A 6,310-nucleotide genomic window follows, 5' to 3' on the forward strand; every position below is an offset into this window, starting at 1 on the left:
AAGTGAGTCAAAGAAAAAGAAATACAAAGACAGAGGAGGTTATCCGAAGCAGATGTGGTTGTGGTGGGTGAAGAAACTGCTGCAAGATGCTGAAGCAACAATTTCAAGTAATGCAAGTATTGCAATATGTAACAACAACAAATGTTTCTCAGTTGAAAGCAAAGATTTCTTTTAAGATTTGAAATAAATCCATAAACTAATATGTTTGCATGTATGCACTAGTGATGTTGGTCGTGAACGAAATGGCTCTTAGAGCCGGCTCTTTGACGTGAACGACGCGAGCCGGCTCCTTATCGCAAGACGCGTTTTTTTTTTTTTCTTTCTCTCACCCTCTCTCTCGCACTTTTTTCCCGCTTCACTCCGCATGCGAGCCTTGTGCTTTGCACTGGGCAGAGGGGGGAGGGGCGGTAGTTACACTCGCAGTAGCACAGGAACAGAGTGGGAGGGAGAGACAGAAAGAAAGCCAGGGACAACAACGTCACATTAGAAAGGTATAGTAATCATCCACAACTATTTTCAGTTGAGGATGATAAAGGATTCAGAAAGTGTATTCATGCAGGCCCATATGACAGAGAATGTGCATCTTCTTTTTGTTTTCATATTTTAATTTATATTTAATTGTGTTGTGGTTTGCAGTGTTTTGTGTTGTTTCATTTTAAATTTGTTTAAAATTAAAAAGCTGAAAATTTAAATAGTTAAAAGTTGAACTGTGACTAGTTGTTTTTTGTATTATATGATTTATTTATTAAATTTTCTGTGGAGTGAATAAATAAAAGTATATTTACGGTGGCCGCTAGAGACAAAGCAGCACATACAAACTTCAAAACACGTACGAACTCTTTAGCACGTAAAAACTCCAAATGTTTCACTTTGCATCACCTCACTAAGACCATGTGAAAATGAAAACGAATCATCTTAGGTTGACTTAAAAAGCCTTTCTTTCCCACAAAACAGGAAAACTGCACCAAACATCACATATTTCAAGCACCCATGTGAACCCTGTTTACAGATAAATACAGATTCAATGAAACTGCACATTAATCCCATAAATATGAAGCTCTGACCTTCTACGTGACTGAAGGTTGATCAGTGACTAAATCAGTGGATCCTAACAGTGAGTCCGGAACACACTTCCTAGTTGCCCTGCACAGTACCTCAGGACTCCAAGGTGCAATTTACTATTGCAATAAACTATTATTTATTTATCCACACTTAACAACTCTTGCACTTAATCTATAATAAAATGATGACAAAAAATATAATGAAATATATTTGAAATAAAAATTTAATACAATCAGTTTCTTAATGTATGTTCTTTAAAACACGGTGTGTGTTTATTAAATGTCATAATTATAATAATCCATAATTATGTGGATATGCATATTACATATATACACACAGAAGCAGACAGGATAAGACTAGTGTCATATCTGAGACAGTAACCAGGGCCGGACTGTTTCTGAAACCTCCATCATTTTCATTGTGCAACAACACGGCAGCAGAGGACAGTTTGATTTTGTTATGGGAATAAATCACTACTGGAAATCACAGGACTCAGATCAACACACAATCTGCTCAACAATCTGTGCCACAGTAAATCTCATGCAGTGCTACTTTTAAAACTCTCACATATTTGGACAATCTGTAATCTTCTACCACAAAAACATACAATTGTTCATTGAAGTAAACACACAGAACAGTAGTGGATATTTTAAAAATGTGTTTATTTATTTTGATTTGCTGCTAACTGCAAGGATTTTATTTGTAGTTTTTGTAGTAGGAAGCACTGCAAAAACTACAAATAAAAAAGTGCAGTTAACAACTGCAGTGCTCTCCACTATGTAAAACCCTCACCTGAATTTTTAGGTTTTTCAGTTCAAGCCAATCAAATGAAACCCAAAAATTCAACCCCAACAATCAAATGATCCCCTATGAGCAAGCACTCTGGCAACGGTGGAGAGAAAAAACTCCCTTTTAACAGGAAGAAACCTCTGGCAGAACCAGGCTCAGGGAGGGGCAGTCTTCTGCCGTGACTGGTTGGGGGTGTGAGGGGCAAAATAAAATCAAACATAAAGGAGAGCACAGCATATTTTAGAAGGGCGCCGGCCTTGAGGCAGACCGAAGAAACGGTGGATGGACAAAATCAAGGAAGATGGAGAAACCTTTGCCGAAGAACAGACCCTGCACCAGCGGGAACAGCGCCAGGATGAAGGTGGACTGTGGATGGAAAACATTATTACTGTTTTTAAGGGGTTTCTGGTCCACATCCACAATTACAGTAGGGCTGTAATTGTGGATGTGGACCAGAAGCCACAATTGTAGCAATCCCCGCTCTGTGGGGTCATGATTATTATCATGACCCCACAGAGCGGGACATTCACTTTAGCCGAAAAGCCTTGCGATGGCCCAGCAAGCTGCAGGAACAACAATGGCCACTGTGGCAAGACCTAAACCTATTTTAAGTAGGCGTTTGGCACCATGACACCACGAACCATGGGTCTCAGCCTTCTCAGGTTCAGGAGCATTGCTATTTATTATACACTGTGCTTCTTCCGCTAGGCGCTGATGATTTTCCACAGTTTTCCTGAGTTCTGCGTTTTCATTGCTATTTATTATACACCGTGCTTCTTCCACTAGGCGCTGATGATTTTCCACAGTTTTCCTGAGTTCTGCGTTTTCATTTTTATTTATTATACGCCGTGCTTCTTCCACTAGTCGCTGATGATTTTCCACAGTTTTCCTGAGTTCTGCGTTTTCATTGCTATTTATTATACACTGTGCTTCTTCCACTAGGCGCTGATGATTTTCCACAGATTTCCTGAGTTCTGCGTTTTCTTTTATAATATTTTCGTACCCTCTTCTGAGTTCTGCGTTTTGTTCCCCGAGTTCTGCGGTTTTTCTTTTTAGATTTTCGTACCTTGTTGTGAGTTCTGTGTTTTCTCCCCACATTTCTTCTATCTCTTCCCCGTGAGCTCTCCCACTTTCTTCATACTCTTCTCTGATTTGATTTTTCTCCCTTCTAACGTCAGACAGCTCAGCAGATATCCTACAGCAGAACTCCGTATGTAGCTGTACTAATTTATTAAGCTGAGACGCTCTCATACTAGTAGCCTGAAGCCGCTGCTTGAGTGATCCCGATCCACTATCGCTTCCAGAAGGTAAGATATTTAATGATTCCTGTGACATTTTTTTTAAAGGTTTAAAGAACGGTGTCACGGGTTAAATACGTATTAGCTTTGTCTAAAACAACGATCTGTTTCTGAAAATGCTCCAATGTGAACTGTTAAAGGAGCTCCCTATTTAAGGACTAGCAGAGAACGTGACGTCGACCGTGACGTCAGAATGGTCCTTTGTGAAGATCAAAGGATCAAAGAGCGAGGGGGCGTTCCAAGATGGCCGAGTAAGTACACGCTTACTGCCGAGCTTAGCAAATGTAACGCTATAATACTGTAGGAACACTGTGTCAACTCAGACCTCAGAAGCTTTTTCGGTATTTAAGCCAGAAAATGACCGATTTTGATCAATAAAGCGACAAAATGTCACAGCGTGACAATAAAAGACCCTCGGCTAGCTCCAACAACGAAGCACTGCTAAAGGCTAATGCTAGCCAAACAGCCGGGTCGGTAAACCCACTGCTTGACTACTGTCATGACTACACGGCTTTTTCACTACCTCTCCCAATAACTGTGGACGTAATGTCCCGTCTCACCCAGCCAGTCTCCGGCGCCAAAGAAAGCCCTGCATTCAAAGGTAGATAGCGTGGATATTGTTGAAACTCTGTCAAAGCTAATAAACGAAAGAATGGATGACCTGGATCAGAAAAACTGGACTTTGCATGTGAAGAGATAAAAGATGTCAAATGCAGAGTGGGCACTTTGGAGCAGAAAATCTCCAAAGAGGAAGAGCGTATGACCAGCAAAGAATCACAGATCACGAGTGATACTCCAGACGGTGAAACCTCAGGCTGTTTGGTGTCAAAGAAGAGCAACAGGATGATACATGGAGAGTTGCTGTTGAGATTTGTCAGGCCTGTTGCCTGAATGTAAAAATCAACTTTCTGACACCGTACATCGGGTCGGCTCCAAACGCCCAAACAACATCAGTCCCAGACCTATTATCATCCAGTTCATCTCCCGCAGAACCAGAGAGCCTGTGGAAAGCAGCCAAGACATCTCCATTCTTAAAGGAGAACCGGGACCTGAAGTTTGCTGAGGACCTTTCCTGAGAAGAGAGGGAGCGCCGCAGCAAGATGTGGCCTATTATTGAGAAGGCTCGCAGAGAAAATAAAAAGGCCTATTACGTCGGATGCCGGGGTTTTGTTAATGGGACGGAAGTTTTCCCGTCTTCAGAATGAGAGGTGAATACGGGGGAGCTAAGGAATAGAAAAGTCCCTACAATGTTGCACAGTTTCTTGGACTTGGTTGAATGTTTTTCATTGATCCTTCTGATGTTTTGGATCATTAAGTCTATGCTTCATTTATATTTCGAGGACACTTTAAGTTTCAGCACCTGAGTTGTACCTTAAAAAATATTTCTTGTATTTATGCCGAGTTATTTTCATCCCTGCAATGCTTGGTCCCTTAGTGAGGTTTATTTTTTTGTTAAGCACACAATATTGGTTCCTTAAATTTCTAGCGGTTTATTTTTTGTTTTCTTAATTATCATTTTCTATTGTTTCCCTTAATGCCAGGGGGTTGAGACAGATCTGTAAACGTAAAGCCTTATTTTGTTTGGTAAGAAATATAAAAGTGATTATTGTTTTTTCCAAGAAAGCCATTCTGTATCTGCTGATGTGAACTTCTGGAAGTCTCAGTGGGGTAACGATGTTTGGTATTCGCACGCCACAGAGAGGTCAGCTGGGGTCACAACACTCAAAGGTAGCTTTGGAGGTATTGTTCTACATTTCAGATTGTGACTCTTTGGGTCATTATATTTGTCTGGTAGTAGAATACAATCACTCCATTTTCATAATTGTCAATTTATATGGCTATAATACCAAACCTGAAAATGACTAATTAATTGACTCTTTAGATCATAGGTGTCAAACCCTGGCCCGCGGGCCAGATTTGGCCCGCAGCCTAATTACATTTGGCCCGCGAAGCCATACCAAATTACTATTAGAGCTGGCCTACTGGTATTACACAGCTAATATATATTGTTTAGTATTAAGCTTTGCTTGTTCCATATTCAGTTTTTCAGCAAAACGTGTTTGAGTCCATAAGAAAAGATTCATTCTCATATCTGGAGGAATAAATATATTTCAATAAATATTAATGTTAGCCCACGACTTTGTTCCAGTTTTGAATTTTGGCCCACTGTGTATTTGAGTTTGTCACCCCTGCTTTAGATACAAGGATTCGTTTTTGGCTCTCTAAATATCCCAGTTTGAATTTAATAATTAGAGGAGATTTTAATGTTTCACTAAATGACACTATAGATCGATGGCCCCCAGCACAACATTTTAGAAAAAAATTGAGATTGGAAACATTTATGGATAAATTTAATGTAACACATATTTGGAGAGACAAATTTCCTGATGATATATCATTTACCTGCAGTAACCATTCTGGTTCAAGGAAATCGCGTATTGATTTCTGGTTAATATCAAGTAGTCTATCAAAGGACAGTGTCACGGTCAATATCCTTGCAACTCCACTTACGGGCCATAGAGCAATATATATATATTAACCTGCAACTCTTTCCAACTATTGTAATTAATAGATCCTCATATTGGAAATTAAATAGTTCGCTTTTGAGCCATACAATTGTGAAATCTGAAATCACACGACTGTTAAAACATTTTATACACAAGGCTAATATTGAGAATTCCTATGGCATAAACTGGGAAATTTGAGACGAGTAAAATGTTAAGACAGTATGGGGCAAAAATAGCTAAGTCAAGGGCAGCAGAAGAAGAAAATCTAATTGTTCAAATTTCCGCAATATATCAACTCCCACCAGACGAGGTCTCGGAGGAGGATAGATTACATCTTAGGTCCTTTCAATCTAAACTGGATGAGCTTTACCGCCAGAAAGCTGAAGGAGCTTTTGTTCGTTCAAGAAAAAGATGGATAGAGGAGGGAGAGCAGAATTTTGCTTATTTTTTTCCGCATAGAAAAAAGTAGATCTAAAGCCAATACTATTCATAAATTGAATATAAATGGTACGGTCAGTGATGATGCAAAAATTATCTCTCAATTTTGTTGTAATTTCTACTCAAAGTTGTATGAATCCAATTATAACGCAAAGGTCGCTACCCAATTTATTGACTCTGTAAATAATGTTGAAATGATTAAAAGTGCTGATAGGC

The 6,310-nt window shown here is 39.5% G+C and overlaps 1 long non-coding RNA gene across 1 annotated transcript; it reads left to right on the top strand.

The window, feature by feature from the left end:
* The first annotated feature begins 3,042 nt into the window (after positions 1 to 3,042).
* On the top strand, positions 3,043 to 6,310 carry LOC146519595 (uncharacterized). The gene is made up of 2 exons (XR_014873772.1): positions 3,043 to 5,038; positions 5,355 to 6,310. It is a non-coding gene; the product is annotated as an uncharacterized LOC146519595 (long non-coding RNA).

The sequence above is a fragment of the Neolamprologus multifasciatus genome, chromosome 4 (genome assembly GCF_963576455.1).
Source record: "Neolamprologus multifasciatus chromosome 4, fNeoMul1.2, whole genome shotgun sequence".
Taxonomy (NCBI): Eukaryota; Metazoa; Chordata; class Actinopteri; order Cichliformes; family Cichlidae; genus Neolamprologus; species Neolamprologus multifasciatus.